The 18,155-nt window shown below is 46.5% G+C and overlaps 1 long non-coding RNA gene across 1 annotated transcript; it reads left to right on the forward strand.

The window, feature by feature from the left end:
- Positions 1 to 85: 85 nt before the first annotated feature.
- Positions 86 to 15,163, forward strand: LOC133236165 (uncharacterized). The gene is made up of 2 exons (XR_009732763.1): positions 86 to 1,368; positions 8,815 to 15,163. It is a non-coding gene; the product is annotated as an uncharacterized LOC133236165 (long non-coding RNA).
- Positions 15,164 to 18,155: the final 2,992 nt, after the last annotated feature.

Raw genomic sequence — 18,155 nt, forward strand, 5'->3', positions numbered from 1 at the left:
TAAAATATTTAAATAAATAGGTCGCCGACGCCGTCCCCGCTTCGAATACCCTGGATCAGCCGGGGCTGGTCCCCGGCAGGTCATAAAAAAATGTAAGAAATTAAAGGATAGTGACGACTTGGTGGCCAGAGGTTTCTCTTCTCCACTTGCCACAGACAATGCCGTAGCATTCAGGCGTCTTCTCCAGCATGGGCATGAGTTTTTACATAAATGGAGCCTTTCTCAGAGCTACTTCTGGCAGAAATTTTATAACCACCATCTCTCTCTGCAAGTGGCCACTCGTGAGAATAACAATGGCTTTGTTATACAGACCACATCTTTAACACAGAATTGAGTTTTAAGGGGGTTTTTATCTAGGCCTCAGCAATGGAATCATCCTGCCTGGAGAGCACAGAAGACTTAGTGAATTACAATATTCTGCCCTTAGCTCTGCTGCCTGATGATGCTGTTGATCACCAGCAGCAGGGCTTTCTGACTTGAACATCAACCTCAAGTTCCATTTTGGACACAGAGATGAGTGGGCGTGGGGGGAGAGGGAGATTGGAGATGACAGAGTTGGCCTCAAGCAGATGAGTAACTAAATTAGTAACTGGTTGTGTTCGTTTTTGGTTTTTTGGCCAGGCCTTACGGCTTGCCGGAGAAGGCGATGGCACCCCACTCCAGTACTCTTGCCTGGAAAATCCCATGGGCAGAGGAGCCTGGTAGGCTGCAGTCCATGGGGTCGCTAAGAGTCGGACACCACTGAGCGACTTCACTTTCACTTTTCACTTTCATGCACTGGAGAAGGAAATGGCAACCCACTCCAGTGTTATTGCCTGGAGAACCCCAGGGACGGGAAGCCTGTTGGGCTGCCGTCTATGGGGTCGCACAGAGTCGGACACGACTGAAGCGACTTAGCAGCAGCAGCAGCATGGCCTGCAGGATCTTAGTTCCCTGACTAGGGATTGAACCCAGGCCCACAGCAGTCAAAGCACTGAGTCCCAACCACTGGATGTCAGAGAATTCCCTAGTAACTTTTTTTTTTTAATTGGAGGAAAATTGCTTTACAATGTGTGGTCTAGTAACTAGTTTTTAAAGGTATAATGAATTTCTTCTCTAACTCCGTTTATTATCGGCAGGTGGGTAAAGTGCTGCTTTTCCTCCCATCAGGCTGTGTGTGTCTCTCAGAGCTGATTGTAATTCCTGTAAGATGCATTCAGTTTAAGTCCACTCATTTGCCTGTCTTTCCTTCCAGGTAGCTATAGAGTCTCCTGCGTTGAACGGGGACCCCAGGAACAGCTGTTCTCCACACTACATCCACCACTAGCAGCCCATCGAGTACCTGAAGGCCTTGGTGGCTGCGGGGGAGATTTGCCAGGACTCTGCCAGGTATAAGACTCCCCATCTCTGTGGGTTCCCATGGCCCCTGGATGACCCTGGGTGGAAGAAGGGAAATTGAGTCATGCTAAGGCTAAGGAGGGGGCAGAATGAAGCCTACGTGTTATCATCTCTGCATCGAGAGGAACTGAGTTCATGCCAAGCTCACACTGAGCACCAAAAACAATCCTTGCTCAGTTTGCTTCTCCTCCTTGACTGGCAGGACCACTGGATCGTGGTTTTGGTTTCCCTTCTGTGAAGTTTCAGTTTGTGCCTTGCAATGCAAAGTCTGGTTCCGTGGACCAGCAGCATAACCCAGGAACTTAGAACGTCAAGCCCCACTTGAGAATCTGAATCGGCATCAGCCTTGTAACATGATCCCCAGGAAGTCTGGTGATTCGTGTGTGCTCTGGAGTGTGAGAAGCACCAGTTCAGCGGGCACTATTAACCCTTCTGTCGTGGGTGCTGTTCAGTGGCAGAGGAAAGCCGTGAAGGGAGGTGAAGTGCCCTGTCACACAGCCAGAGGCAGGATTTGAACCCAGATGCAGCTCCTTCCACACCGTTAGCTCATAATTGTGGGGTTCACTGGCTTCAAAGTGAAAGTGAAAGTCACTCAGTCATGTCCAATTCTTTGGGACCCCATAGACTGTATAGTCCAGGAGTTCTCCAGGCCAGAATACTGGAGTGGGCAGCCTTTCCCTTCTCCAGGGGCTCTTCCCAACCCAGGGATCGAGCCCAGGTCTCCTGCACTGCAGGCAGATTCTTTACCAGCTGAGCCACAAGGGAAGCCCTTGGTAACTTGAGCTATTGATAACTTTAGCGAGGGTCTGTCTGACCATGTGCACATGTATGTGTCCACGCCAGTGTGTGTGTGTTGGTATGTGTGTATATAGCAAGCACAATTTTGAGATCAGATGAGATCAGATTGGTGTTATATATTTATTTTAACTAGGTGACATCTACGGAGAAGGCAATGGCACCCCACTCCAGTACTCTTGCCTGGAAAATCCCATGGACGGAGGAGCCTGGTAGGCTGCAGTCCATGGGGTCGATAGAGTCGGACACGACTGAGCGACTTCACTTTCACTTTTCACTTTCATGCATTGGAGAAGGAAATGGCAACCCACTCCAGTGTTCTTGCCTAGAGAATCCCAGGGATGGGGGAGCCTGGTGGGCTGCCGTCTATGGGGTCGCACAGAGTCGGACACGACTGAAGCGACTTAGCAGCAGCAGGTGACAACTATTGGCCTTTACCATGAAGACCTTTACCCTGTAAGAAATAATTTATATAAATTCCATTAAACTGAATTTATTCTGCCTTTCCAGTATTTCCACATTGAGGTGACACTGCTCACATGTTTGATTGATCCAGGAGGCTCTTTGAAGTAGAACCAGTATAAATATAAACATGGGTAGATCTCAGTTGACTGCCTGGTGTGATGGTAAAACAGGGCTAGTTAGTAATGAGTAGCAACTAACTGACTTGTTAAACTAGGAAAACAAAGTGACTCCAGTTTCAGAGAGATTTCATGGGATAGCTGATTTCTGTTCGTCCTCATAATTGGTGATAACTATATTAAAAATCTGGCACCATAGGGAGTGACACAGCCTACTGACCAGCAAATGCAGAGAAACCGAAAGACAGGCAATAGGAAAGTTTCCATCAGCGTCCTTCCTATTGGCAAGTCTGGATTCAGCTTGGTCATCGCCAGTAACTCAAGTGGGTGTGAGGCCAGTTGAGGGCAAATGAACAGGCCCAGTCAAATCAGACAGCTCCCAACACTAGGCCCCTGCCCTGCTGACATTCCCCCTCTTCGTGTTTGGAATAGAGGGCAATAATAGCCTGTTTTCTCTTTTAGCCGTGCCAAGGGGCTTATGAGATCTTAGTTCCCTGACCCGGGACTGAACCCACACCCCTGGCAGTGAAAGCAGTGTCCTAACCACTGGACTGCCAGGGAATTCCCGATGATAGCATTTAAATTTTATCTTGTTGAAGTGACACTTGTGTTATTGTCTGTGAGGACAACTTGAATCTCAGCTCTGATTCCCTCAGGTGCCAATTCAGGGAGGATTCTTAGAGAGGCTCATGTCACATGGCGATTTCTACCAAGGAGGGAAAAGATGGACAGATTGCGTCCCCACTGTCAGAAACTCCTCCAGATGTCCCCAAGGCACCAACACAGCGATCCTCTCCCGGGGTCTCTGTTCCTCTGGCCCGTGTGCTTCTCTTTGTGCCGTTTCTAGGGTGTGGTTTCTATAACGTCGCAATGTGGTTTCAAGTCAATGCGTGAGTTTCCTCCAGCTGCTGTTCTCCTTTCCCAAGATCCTCTTGGCTGTTTAGGGTCCTTTATGGTTCCGTGCAAATGTCAGGATTGTTTACGCAGCTTCTGTCAAAAAATCCCTTGGAATTTTGATGGGAATTGTATTGAATGTGCATACTGTTTTGGGTAGAAAGGACATTTTAGCATTACTAATTCTTCCCGTTCATGAGCTCAGAATATCTTTCCATTTATTTGCGTCTTCAAATTTCTTCATCGATGTCTTAAGGTTTTCAATGTGCCCCTCTTTCACGTCTTGGGTTAAATTTCTTCCTAGGTAGTTGGTTCTTTTGATGTTTTTGTAAACGGGATTGTTTTCTGGATTTCTGTCTCGGATAGCTCATCGTTAGTGTGTAGAAACACTGCAAGTGATTTCTGTATACTGATGTTGTCTCCTGCAGCTACACTGAGCTCATATATTGGTCCTAACAGACGTTTTTGGTGATTTGATGCGGAAAGCTGGAATTAGAAATCCCACTGTTTCTGCCACATCCCGGTCATCCACAACACCCAAGACACAGTGACTACTAATATAATCTTCCCACAGCGCCCTTTTAAAATATGTGAAATCATATAAAGGTGAATTGCATTGTCATTTTGGGTGAGCAGGATCTGGGCGGGCCTTGGCCTCTATAGCAAAGCTTGTTGTTTTCTGTCCTTTTATTGACACGAGTGTTTTGAAAAGTAACTTATTTACCAGTAATTTCAAATGTACAGGAACTCTTCAGTGGTGGTACAAAGTACTGACTCTCGCCGCTGCTCACAAAACACGCCAATGTGCCTTGCCCAGAATGATGACAGTCTTCCAGGGAACGAGCACGAGACCTTCACATAAGGAAATCATTGTGGTTTCCACATTGTCATCCAATCCGCAGGCCCACTCCAACTTTCACCAGCTGCCCTGGCTCTCGGGAAATGCCTCTCTTCATTCTGATCCTGTTTGTTCTTCTGGAACCATGAGGATACTTTTCCTCATTATCGCAACCTTGATGGATTATTAGTAAGATCTGGGTGGCCTTTTCTGTATTGTAACATGTATTAGTACTTCATTTTTTATTGTGATTAAATGTACTAACATTTACCATTTAAACCACTTTATGTACACACTTCCCTGGCATTAACCACATTCACACTGTTGTACAAATTTCCTCACCATCCATGTTCAGATCTTTTGCATTTTCACCAATGAAACTCTGTAGCCATTAGATACGAATTCCCCTCAGCCCCTGGCAACTGCATTCTACTTTCTGTCTTTGAATTTGACTTCTCTGGATACCTTGTTTAAGTGGAATCATATCATTTTTCATATATGTTGTAGCTTGTGTCTGAATTTCCTTTGTTTTTAAGGCTGAATTTTCAGTGCTTTTTGTGTATACCACATTTATTGATTGATGGACACTTGGATCACTTCCATCTTTTGCTATTGTAATTAATATTGCTATGAAGATGGATGTACCATATCATTTCCTACTTTCAATCTTTTAGGTATATACCCTCATGTGGAGTTAGTTGATGGATCATATGTTAATTCTATGTTGAAGTTTTTGAGGAACTGCCGTACTATTTTCGACTGAGGTGGTGTCATTTCCCTTGATTCTTTTTCTGGCAGAATAATATGGCTCAGCCATCGTATCGCTTATCCATTTACCCATTGGTGGACATTAGTGTTGTTGATCTCTCTTGGCTATTGCGAACACTGCGGCTTTCAATAGATGTGTACATCTGTTTTCAATTCTTTGGGTTCTGTATCCAGGGGTGGAGTTGTTGGGCCATATGGCAGTTGCATATTCATAGGGTAAACACAGGTTGCCTCATTTTCCAATTTCCACAATAAGGTTTAAAAGTTCCAGTGTCTCTGCATTGTTGCCAACATATGTTATTTTTAATTTTCTTGATTATACTCACTTAAACGTGGGTGAAGGAGTTATTGCATTGTGATTATAAGTTGCATTTCCATCATATCTTTTCATCTGCTTGTTGACCATTTGCATGTCTTGTGTGGAGAAGAGTCTATTTAAGTCCTTTGTCCATTTTTAAAACTGGGCTGTCTTCGCTGATGAGTTGTAAAAGTCCTTGATACACACTGGATAAAGACTCATCAGATATATAATGTGGAATTATTTTCCTCCATTCTGTGAGCTGTCATTCCAGTTTCTAAATTGCATTTTTTGATGCAAAAAAGGTTTTTGATTTTGAGGAAAGCTGTTTTCCTTTGGTTGCTGGTGTTTTGCTGTCAGATTGAAGAAACCATTGCTAAATCCAAGATTCTGAAGATTTATCCCCATGTCTTATTGGAGATTTTACACAGTTTTCCTTCAGCATCCATGAGGGATTGGTTCCAGGACACCCTGCAGATACCAAAATCTATAGATGCTCAAATCTCTTATATAAAATAATCGAGTTTTGCAAATAACCTAGGCACATCTTCCTGTATACTTTGAATCATTCCTAGATTATGTTTAAGAACTAATGCAATATAAATGTTATACAAATGTTGTAAAACAAGTAAATGCTATGAAATAGTTGCTGGCATGTGATAAATTTAACTTTTTCTTTTTGAAACTTTTTTGATTTTTTTTTAAAAATATTTTTTGATCTGGCATTAGTTGACTCCATTGACGTGGAACCCGTGGATACAAGGGACTAAGTGAAATTTTACTTTTTACGTTTAAGGCTTCTGTGTGTTTTGAGATACTTTTTGTGTGTGGTATGAAGTAAGAGTCCAGTTTCATTCCTCTGCTTGTGGATAGCCAATCACTTGGGACCATTTGTGGAAAATACCATTTCCCCCATTTTTTTTCTTTTTCTTTTTTTTTGGCTGTGTGGCATGCAGGATCTTAGTTCCCTGACCAGGGGTCAGACTCATGCCCCTACAGTGGAAGTGCAGAGTTTTTACCACTGGACAGCCAGGGAAGTCCCCCACTTCCCCCCATCTTTATTGCTGTTGACTGTAGTCTGACATCCATTCATCGAAGACAAATGGGTTTATTGCTGGGACCTCTATCCCATTCCGTTCATCTATATGTGTATCTTCATGCCAGTATCACAGTGTCTTGTTCAGTATTTCTGTGTGCTAACATCAGATGTTGGTAAGTGTGAACCTCCAACATGGATTTTCTTTTTAAAAAATGGTTTAGCTCTCTTTAGGTTCTCTTGAAATCCCGTATTTCAGGTGTCGTATTCTGCTCTCCTTCACATGGAGGAACCCCAATTTGCTTATGCATTATCTCCTGAAGACATCCTGATTGCTGTAAGGTTCAGACATGAGAAGAGGTTCTGTGCGTAATAGCATCCTTGTTTTTGTTTGGATACAGCTTTTCCAAGCAGTTGTACGATTACTGGATGCATGAAAGGTGGCTCTCAAGGTGTGAGACCTGTTTGGCTTTGGAAGATACTGCCAGCCCGTGTCTCAGGAGGCCGGATGCAAGTCCCATCCGCAGTGAAGGAGGGCTGCTGCTGTTCCTCCTCCTCCGGTTAGCGGTGTTGCCATTTTGGGAGGAGGTTAGCAGCCCTAGGAGGGGTGGGCTGTCTTGTTGTTTTTAAGATTGTTGTGTCTTTTTGTGCTGTGCTGGGTCTTCATGGCTACGTGGGCTTTTCTCTATTTGCAGCAAGCAGGGGTGTCTATGGGGTCGCACAGAGTCAGACATGACTGAAGCGACTTAGCAGCAGCAGCAGGGGCTACTCTCTAGCTGTGGTGTGTGGGCTTCTCATTGCAGCGGCTCCTCTCGTTGTGGGGCACAGACTTAGTTGCTCTACAGCCTGTGCGATCGTCCCAGACCAGGGCTTGAACCCATATCCCCAGCATTGGCAGGCAGATTCTTTACCACTGAGCCACCAGGGAAGCCCCTGTCTTCTTGTTTTAATTTGTCATTCTCTAACGGTATATACAATGCTGATCATATTTTGTCCACTTATTTATTGTCTGTATATCTTCTTTGGCCAGGTGTCTGTTCAAATCTTTACTCATTTGTAATGAAGGTGTTTGCTTTATAGTTGTACCAATTCTTTATCAGATATGCATTTTGCAAATTTTTTTTTCTCCCAATTTATGACTTGTCTTTCGGTTTTCTGAATGTTTCATAAAGTTTTAAATTTTTAAAGTCTGTATTCAAAACTTTATTTCTTTTGTGAATAGGCTGTTGAGGTTTTGTGTTAAAATTCACCAAGCCCAAGTTTATGTAGATTTTCTTCTGTGTTTTCATCTAACAGTTTTTATCCTTTTGCTTTTTAAATGTGTTTGTGAACAATTTCTAGTGAGTTTTGGTGTAAATTGTAAAGTTTGTGTCTACAGTCTTTTGATTGCATGTGGTTTCCAATTAATTATTCTATAGCTATTTTTTGGAGAAGTCATGGGTTATTTGGCTCCATTTCAGTTTGATTTTCCAAATGTAATGGCTTCTGCAGGCTTGCCAACTGGGAGCACAGACTCCACTTAACTGGGAGGTCGCAGCCTGCGTTTCCCGATCAGCCAGCAGCAGCCCTGCCTCTCTGACCCTTGAGATGCATTTGTGTTTCCTTCCAACCTGTCACAGCCCCGGGTCTGGGCGTCTGCCCTTCCTGTCCCCTCCACAGCCCGTTGCCTCTCAGCAATGTTGAAGGTGACCTGAAGGTCTAGAAATCTCCCCACCCTCTGTGTCTGAGAAATGGCTTCCTGTGAAGAACCTTCCCCACAACGATTCTGCTGGAACTCAGGATATCCCCTTCCTTTTTTGCTTTTTGCACACCCCACCCTCACCCCACACAGAATGTGGGGTCTTAGTTCCCCGCCCAGGGACTGAACCCAAGTGAGAGTGAGTCCAACCATTGGACTGCCAGGATCCACCCTTTCCTGACTAGGCCACACAGTCCCAGACCCGCCCTGGGCTTATCAGCCCAGAGCTGACCCGCTTCCCAGGATCAGTCAGAAAAGGCCTGACCCCATGTGTTCCCCACCCCCCCAGCGGGAACTGCAGCCACTGCCCTCCCCCTCGGCAGAAGGCCCCTCAGGGCATCTCCTGAGTTGGCCTCTGATCCTCAGTCAGGCCACCTTTCATGCCAGCCCTAGCCCGGGCCTTTGTACTTGTGTTTACATGTCTCCATGGAGAAATCTCCTTTGCTCCAGCTATCCAAATGTTTGCAGACCTTGTCTGTCTTCTTCCAGCATTTCAGCCTCAGAGTTACCTGTCACCACTCACAGTCCCTGCAGAGGCCAGAGATTTCTCCTGGAAGGAAAGACTCAAGAGAAATCACAGGGATAAAGGCAGAGTGCAGCCAAGCCTTGCCTGTGCTGATGCCCAAGAGGGTGAAGAGGGTGAATGATTTCTGGTGAGAATTTTAAAGTCCCCCAAGTAATAGATCATCTGCGAGCATACTGTGTCTTCCTGCTCATTCTAAATGCATGTCATTCCAGAACTTTAATGGGGGAATTTCTTTATCTCCTAAATATGCCAAGTGGGGCTTATGTTTAAAAAACAGTATCGCGGTACCTCCGAGGGTTTCCATACACAGAAAGGATGCCGTTTGTTCAGACACTGGCCGAGAGCTTGCCAACAGAAGCCTTGGCCACGACCCTCCTCCCACAGGTGAACCTCATCAGGTGCCCAACCCCGTCGCAGAATCCTAGATTGGTCAAGGGCCTAGCAGGCAGCTGGCTAGAGATGCAGACAAGAGAAAACCGCCCAACAGCCAGGGGCCACCCTGGAGCGTGGCCTCAGAAGCCTGGTCCAGCCAACAGCAACTCCATGCCAGGAGCCATACACCACGCCTGGAGCTCTGCTAGGTGGGAATGTGCCAGCAAACCGTGAGTTAGAAGGAGAGGTGATGGCGGGCGCAGCGAGAGAAGCTTTGCAGTGAAAACAGTTTCTGTTCCCACCCCTGCCACCGGCTTGGTGTTTGGTCTCCAACAGGCCCCTCCCTCGTTGGCCTGGGCTTTCTCACCGGTGCAGAAGTGAATTGGATGCCAGCTTATTGAGTTTTCTCTGAGTTTGAGGTGCCTCTTCCAGCCCCATGGGCACCTCCCTCCCACTTAGGCACCTAGTCGTTTGGGGTCCTCAGCTGATGCTGGTTAGATTTCTGTCGTTCCTTCCCTAAGGGAAAGGTGGGAAGGAGGGTGTGGTTTGTTGCAGAGATGGATCTCCCTGCACCTGAGAAGGCAGGACACGCCGGTCCCCTTCAGCTCCTCTGATAGCCCTCCACTGCCATCAGCAGGTGAGAGTGTGGCTTCTTCCCAATCACGGGGCAAAATGCAGAATTTCTCGCAAAGAAATTTGACTTTAATGAGAGGGTAGATCATAGGAGATAATAATTAGACAGTATACACATGCCAGGTTAATTTTAAATCAAAGCTTTTAGGTCAAGTTATCTTAGTTACTCCATTAACTGTTTTCAGCTAGCGGTTTCAAAAATTGTATTATCAAAATACCTGGCAGTGTAATTGCTTTCTGCATCCTGTTCTCATTGTGACCTCAGAGTCAGTGCCTGGGCTGGTGTGAGTGTGTGTGTGTGTGTGTGTCAGAGAGAGGATATGAATATGAGAGTGTGTGCACACACACTGGGGGGAAGGGGCTTCCTCCTGTTTTTTCCTACAGTAGTACCTTATGTTTATTTATTATGTATAATAATTCATATCTCCTAATCCCAAACTCCTAATTTATCCCTCCCTCCTTTCCCCTTGGCTCACCTTAAGTTTGTTCTCTATGTCTATGAGTTTGTTTCTTTTTATTTAAATAAGTTTGTTGTGTCATATTTTAGATTCTATATGTAAGTCATACCATATGACGTTTGTCTTTCTCTGATTTACTTCACTTAGTATGATAAACTCTAGGTCCACCCATTGGTGCAAATGGCGTTCTTTTGTTCTTTTTTCATGGCCGAGTAATATTCCATATTAGTTATATACCATATCTTCTTTATCCATTCATCTGTCAACGGATATTTAGGTTACTTTCATGTCCTGGCCATTGTAACTAGTGCTGGTATGAACACTGGGGTACACGTATCTTTTCGAATGAGAGTTTTCCCTGGATATATGCCCAGGAGTATCACTGCCGGATCCCATGGCAACTCTATTTTTAGTTTTGGGGGCATCTCCATTCTCTTCTCCATAGTGACTGACTGATTTAAAGCCAGCTTATGTGATTTCAGGGGATGCTGATTGATTTAAAGCTGACTCACTGACTTAAAGTAGTGGGGTGGGCTAGGGAGGGGCAAGTGACCTGGGAGGCTTTGAGAGAGAAATACCCCCCACTGCAGGTCACTTCTTTGTGCTTGGAGGGAGAGGAGGAAGCAATGAGGCAGCAGTTCGCCCAGGGCTGAGGAGGGAGGGAGGGGGAAGGGCTGAGAGCGGGCCTTAGAGCAGATGGCCACTGGAGGGCGCCAGAGCACCGGCAGAGCCCACCCGCAGCTCTCGGGCTGGCCCTCCAGGCTGGGAAAGAAGCTGGAGCCCGGGCTGGTGGAATCCCAGGGACGTGCCCAGAGAGGAGGGGTTGGGTACCCGGAGCTTCTACCCCGGCCCAAACTGCCTCGCCTCACAGAGGGCCCAGAGGTCTACCGTCAGCACCCGACGCGGACACTTCCAGCTTGGTCGGCTGGCGCAGTGGTTGGACAGCCTGAGAGGAAGTCTGCGGTGTGACTGCCCTTTGTTTCCCTAGAGGCGGGGCTCGGCCCAGAAATGCTGGGCTTGACTCCTGGGCTTGCAGTTTCTAAGCTATAGGCCTGCATGCGTGTTGACATCTGGAAAACGCGGCTGTGGTCGTGAACATGGAGCAGGCAAAAGCGGTAGTATTCTGGTGGGCGTCTGGTGGGCGCTGTGCCCTTTCTCTCAAGAGTTCTCCCCAGACTTTCTTCTTCCCTTCCCATCTGAGCCTCTTCCTCTTCCCTCTTCCCTTCCCCCGCCCCTTTCTAGGTTGATCTGACCTAAAGCCAGGTCATGTGACTTAAGGGTGTATGACTGATTTAAAGCCAGATCATATGACTTAAAAGGTATGACTTCGTTTCTTCCGATTTTTAAAAGAAATTGGGCGATTTTCATGGGCCCCTAAGAGTATGGAGGCCCTCGCACTGTGCCTGCGATGCTTCTCTCCAGAGCTCTTCATCACTTCCTGCCCCCAGCTGCGTGAGAGTGGAAGGTGCTCAGGGCTCATCAGGTCCAGCCTGACGGGTAAGAAAACCGAAGCAGAGGAGAGAAACGACTGTCTGAGGCCACCCCTTGACAATGACAAGGACTAAGCCAACCTCTGACCACCCGGTCCCAAAACAACACAAAAGAGAGAACTAGTTTTCGTGTTTGGGAAAAAAGAGATATGCATCATGCATTCCTTCATTTATTCCAGCTCCAGCCACGTGCCAGGCACCATGCTGCTGCTTGGGAGAGGGCACAGAGTGAAGCTGGCAGGAGGGACCCCAGGAACCAATGACTGTCTCGTGACAGTCCCGACCAGCGACACAGACGAAAAGTGCGCTGTGCTACAAACAGAAGGCGGAGCAACAAAACCCAGCATGGGAGGAAGAAGAGGCGTCCGTTCTTTATTTGGAGACCTAAGAAAGAAGAAGAAATGTCTGAATTGACCCAAAAATTTTTTAAGGGGAAAAAAAAGGCATAGAAGTGAGAGTTGGCCTTTGTGGACAAAACCACATAATCAGGATCTGATGGTACTAACCAAAGATTGACAAGTATCCCTGGAAAAGAAGAGGGAGCCCTATGTGTGTGTGTAACATTAATTTAGTGGGAAAGGTTAGCCAATTTGAGGTAAGATAAAACCACAACTGGCTCTCTATCTGGAAAAATCTGTATTTGGACCCTCACCTCCCACCCGTCACAAAAATCAGTTCCAGATGGATTAAGGCCTAATGAACTGAACAATAAATAGCAACCCTAACAGAAGTGGAAATAGAAAACCATATGCACTGAACAAGGGTAGCAGAGACTCAGCCGGGACAGGAAACTCAGAGACTGTAATAAAAAGTGAAGCACATATTTGGCTGCATTAATTTTTATGTGTCAAAAGATACCATAAACAAAATGAAAAGAGGATGGATTTGGGGGAATTCCAAAATTCCCTGTTGCAATGCAGATGGCAGATGAAATGCCTGCAGGCTTCCCTGGGTGGCTCAGTGGTAAAGAGTCTGCCTGCCAACCCAGGGAGACACGGGTTTGATCCCCAATTCCTGGGAAGATCCCGCATGCCGCGGGGCAACTAGGCCCATGTGCCACAGCTACTGAGCTTGTGCTCTGGAGCGGGGGGCCCGCAGCTACTGAGCACACGTGCCACGACCACTGGAACCTGTGCTCCCTAGAGCCCGGACTCTGCAGCAAGAGAAGCCACTGCAATGAGAAGCCCATGTGCCGCAACTTGAGAGAAGGCCCAGCACGGACAGATAAATTATTTTTAAAAATAAAATGCCTGTGACAGGTCAAGAGCATCTCTAAATTGATTTTTTTTTAAGACGAAGAACCTTCCCAGCAGTCCTCAGCGCAGCCGGGTTTATCAGCCTCGGCACTGTAGACACTTCGGGTCTGACAGCCCCTTGCTGTGGGCGCTTTATAAGATACATAGCAGCATCCCCAGTGCCTACCCACTAGATGCCAGCCTCACCCCTCCCCAACTCACGAGTTGTGATAACCAAAAATGTCTGCAGACATTGCCACATGTCCCTGGGGAGGGAGAGAAAAACTACTCAGTTGAGAAGCTCTGCAGTAGAGCAGATCCACTAATAAACATGTGGCAGGATGCCTCAGTAGCCAGGGACAGGCAGAGAGCAGAGTGAGATGTCATTTTAATGATAACACCTATACCTAGCATGAATGCAAGGAAAAGGCTGTGTGGAGAATAGCAGGAGGACTTTAGAGTCTCCAAGGGAGATCTCTGATAATGCAGAAGGGAGACACAAAAAGTTACCTGCTGGGGCTTCCCTGATGGTCCAGTGGTTAAGAATCTGCCTTGCAGTGCAAGGGACACAGGTTTGATCCCTGGTCTGGGAAGACCCCACATGCCATGGAGCCACTAAGCCCATGCTCCACAACTACTAAGCCAATGCTCTTGAGCCCAAGAGCAGCAACTACTGAGCCCACGAGCCCTGGAGCGCATGCTTTGCCACAAGAGAAGCCATTGCAACAGGAAGTGTGTGCACTGCAACCAAGAGCAGCCCCCGCTCACCACAACCAGAGAAAGCCTGTGTGTGGCAATGAAGACCCACCACAGCCAAAAAATAAAATAATTAATTTTTCAAAAGCTGTATGGTGTACAGCTCAGAGGCTGTGTGCCGGTGTCATGCAGGTGTTGGGGCAGGCCTGCACAGGCAGCCAGGACTTCCAGGAACTCTAGGGACCAACTGCCAATTGCATTTTGAATGTGCTTCTCTATTCTGTGATATTTGAGACCTACAGCCCACAAATTCAAAACTACGATACCTGAGTCAGAGGGGTCTGTTTTCCTGTGTTTGGCTGGAGGGTGGGAAAGAATTCCACTCCTTTCTGGCTGTTCTGCCTCCATGAAAACAGGAAAACTATGCTGAGAGGGAAACCCCTGAATTTTTCAGACATTATCAACCACAGATGGGGTCCTCCCAGGTCCAGACAGATGGGCAGGAATTTCCCTTGCGGTCTCTGAAGGACCTAAGGTCACACACAACCCCCAGTAGCACCTGAAACTTTGAAGCCTGTCATCTTCCTGGAATGTAATTTGTTTTTTATTTCATTTCCACATGCTGACTCCTACCCTCACTTTTCATTCTCTTGCAGTCAGCACCTCCAGTCCAGTGATAAGTAAAAGGGACTTTTTTCAGTCTACAAATAATAAGTGCTGGAGAGGGCGTGGAGAAAAGGGAACCATCCTACACTGTTGGTGAGAATGTAAATTGGCAAAGCCACTGTGGAAAACAGTATGGAGGTTCCTCAAAAAACTTCAAAAAACTAAAAATAGAATTGCCATATGATCCAGCAATCCCACTCTTGGGCACATACCCAGACAAAACTCTAATTCAAAAAGATGTGTGCACCGCTATGTTCACAGGAGCATTATTTACAACAGCCAAGACACGGAAGCAACAGGTATGTATATATATAAACTGAATGTTAAATGTTCCTCAGCCATTAAAAAGTATGAAATAATACCATTTGCAGCAACATGGATGAACCTAGAGATTATCATACTAAGTGCAGTGAGAAAGACAAATACCATATGATATCACGTACGTGTGGAATGTAAAATATGACACGAATGAGCCTACCTACAAAACAGAAACAGAGACACAGAGAACAGACTTGTGCTTGCCGAGAGGGAGGGGATTTTGAGGAGGGAAGGATTAGGAGGTTGAGATTAGCAATAGATGCAAACTATTATATATAGATGGATAAACAACAAAGTCCTGCTCTACAGCACTGATAACTGTATTCAATATCCTGCGATAAGCTATAATGGAAAAGAATATCAAAGAATATATATATGTATAACTGAGTCACTTTGTATACAGCAGACATTAAACACGACATTGTAAATCAAGAACAAAAAGAATTTTAAAGGGACTTTTCTGTTCCTCACGTGTTCAAAGAATATTAGGTGAAAAGGTTTTTCCTACAGGACTTGTGGCCCAGGTTCTAAGCACGAGGTCAGCCAGCAGAATCTGCATCAAGCCCTGAGGTGGGGAAGGGGCGGAGGGCGGGCGGCCCTGTGCACTGCCGCGTGGTTCAGCCATCAGGCTCTCACCTGCACTGCATGCGGTGAGGGAGCCGCCGGTTGTCCCTCATGAAGCTCCAGGGGCTGCGGCTGCTGGGCCCTAGCCAGCACTCCTAGGCCCTCCTTCCCCAAACCCCAAACTTGACCTCCAAACTGGAAAGCCTGATGGGATGGAATCTCAAATAGAGCCAGGTGGTGTGTGCTGGGGTTCGCTGAGCGGGTGCACGGGGCGCTCTGGTAATTGGTATCCTCCTGGGAAATGAAAGAGCGGGATCCGGCTTCCACTCCCCCCAATGTCGGCTTCGGGGAGGCAGGGGGCTGGCCCTTGTGGGAGCAGAGTCCCAGAGTGCCCGAGAGCTCACTGGCTGGGAGACACAGGTCTTGCTCGCACCTCTTTCGCAGATGGGCAGCACTCCTTGTGGGGGCAGAGGTTGTATTCTGCGAGACCTGCAGAGCCAAGGGAATCCCTGGTCCTGGTCTCGCAGCAGCAACACACCAACTTCATGTTCATCTCTGCAGATGCGGGGCGGGGGGTGCTGGGGGGGGGGGCCCTCCCGTGCTGTCCATCCAGACCAGGCGCTTCTCCCCTTAAGGGTGAGTGGCCTTTACACCTCCGACCCCACCACGGCCTCCCCTTTGGCCCTAATGCCACCGTTAGAGAGGCTGTGATGCTCTTCTGACCTAGACCCAGGTACTTAGTGGATCTCAGCTGCCACCTTTTCACAGCCCCTGGCTGCTCCAGGTGTGGTGCCCACCTGCCCATCACCCGTGTGTACCTGCTTCAGCTCCCTCTCCCTTGAGGGGAAGCCGAGGGAGATTGTAACCACTAGAGCAAACCAATGCACGTGGAAGAAAAGGAGGCAAGAAGCCTTAATAACCTGCCCAAAAGCCAAAGGTGGGACTTCCGTGGCAGTCCAGCGGTTAAGATTCCACACTTCCAATGCAAGGGGTGCAGGTTTGATCCTTGTTTGAGGAACTAAGATCCCACATGCCTTGAAGCCAAATACATAAATTTTTAAAAAAAGAAAATACTTAAAAAAAAAAAAAAGCCAAGGTGTAGACGCTATTGGCTTAGCGTTGATAAATCATAAGCACCTAGAAACCAGTAAGAACAAGACCAGAGACCCAATAGAAGAATGAGCAAAGGACATGTGTAGACCATCCACATTTAAACAAAATGCCAAATAGCTTCTGAACATAGAAGATGCCCAGATTCTCCCATTGTAAAAGATGTACAAATTAACATTATTCTGAGATAATCATTTTTAACCTGCTAATTTGGAAAAAAATTTAAAAGTTTCATAACAATCTGCTGGAGAGGCTGAGGGGAACAGAGAACTGAGGACATGTAAGGTGGTGCAGCCCCGCGGAAGGCAGGATGGCAGGATCAGCAAAGCTGCAAATGTATAGCCTTCACCTAGCAATCCCAGCTGGAAGTGTATTCAATAGATACTTAGTCGTGTCGGACTCTTTTGCCACCCCACGGACTGTAGCCTGCCAGGCTCCTCTGTCCATGGGATTTCCCAGGCAAGCACACTGGAGTGGGTTGCCATTTCCTTCTCCAATGCATGAAACTGAAAAGTGAAAGCTAAGTCACTCAGTCGTGTCTGACCTTCAGCGACCCCGTGGACTGCAGCCTTCCAGGCTCCTCCGTCCATGGGATTTTCCAGGCAAGAGTACTGGAGTGGGGTGCCATTGCCTTCTCTGTATACAAAAGGTACATGGTTATTTATTTCAGCACGGCTTACAGTACCGAGTGATTAGAAACAACTCAGGCATCCATAAAGAGAGGGCTGATGAAATAAATGATGCTGCATCCATTTAACAGAATCCTGTGCGTCATCCGACAGGCTCTCAGTGGACCGTGGCCAGCTCTCCTAGAGTCAGTACAGCAGAGTGGGTAAGTCCCTGGACTCTGAGGATAACCGCTGGCTTGGAAACCCAACTATGTCACTTACTGGCTATGTGCCCTTGAGCAATTTAGTTACCTTCTGTACTGCCTCTCTCTGCAAAATACTGCCTTTGTTTCCTTAATAGTAAAAATATAGTGTGTCCCTTACATATGAACTTTCAAAGATGCGAATGTGCATCTTATTCCAGCAAGGAACTAGAACTTGTGCCATCAGCGTCAGGTGTGAGTGAAAGTGCAGTTTGCTGTCCATCTCTTATGGCTGACGATCCTTCAGCTCTACCATCTACCATGTTCCCTCCTTCCTCCAGTCAGTAACTCTTGTTGCCTAGTCCCTCGATGACAGGCCCTGTATGCTAGCTGTTGTACTGTACTACTGGACTTTTTAAAAAATATATTTATTTATTTGGCTGTGTTGGGTCTTAGTTGAAGCACACAGGATCTTTAATTGAAGTATATGAGATCTTTTTAATTGGCGGCATATGGGATCTAGCTGTTCCTCCATCAGGGAAGTCCCCATACTTTTCAAAGTACTGTTTTGTAAGATTTTAAATGTTTTATTTTTGTATTTGTTTTCATGCATTATTTGTGTGAAAAATGTTATAAACCTATTACAGTACTATATAACCAATCATATGGCCGAAAGCAAAAAAGAACTTAAGAGCCTCTTGATGAAAGTGAACGAGTTGGCTTAAAACTCAACATTCAAAAAACTAAGATCATGGCATCCAGTCCCATCACTTCATGGCAAATAGATGGGGAAACAGTGGAAACAGTTAGAGACTTTATTTGGGGGGGCTTCAAAATCACTGGAGATGGTGACTGCAGCCATGAAATTAAAAGATGCTTGCTCCTTGGAAGAAAAGCTATGACGAACCTAGACAGTGTATTAAAAAGCAGAGACATTACTTTGCTGACGAA

Source organism: Bos javanicus, chromosome 23 (assembly GCF_032452875.1).
Source record: "Bos javanicus breed banteng chromosome 23, ARS-OSU_banteng_1.0, whole genome shotgun sequence".
Lineage (NCBI taxonomy): Eukaryota > Metazoa > Chordata > Mammalia > Artiodactyla > Bovidae > Bos > Bos javanicus.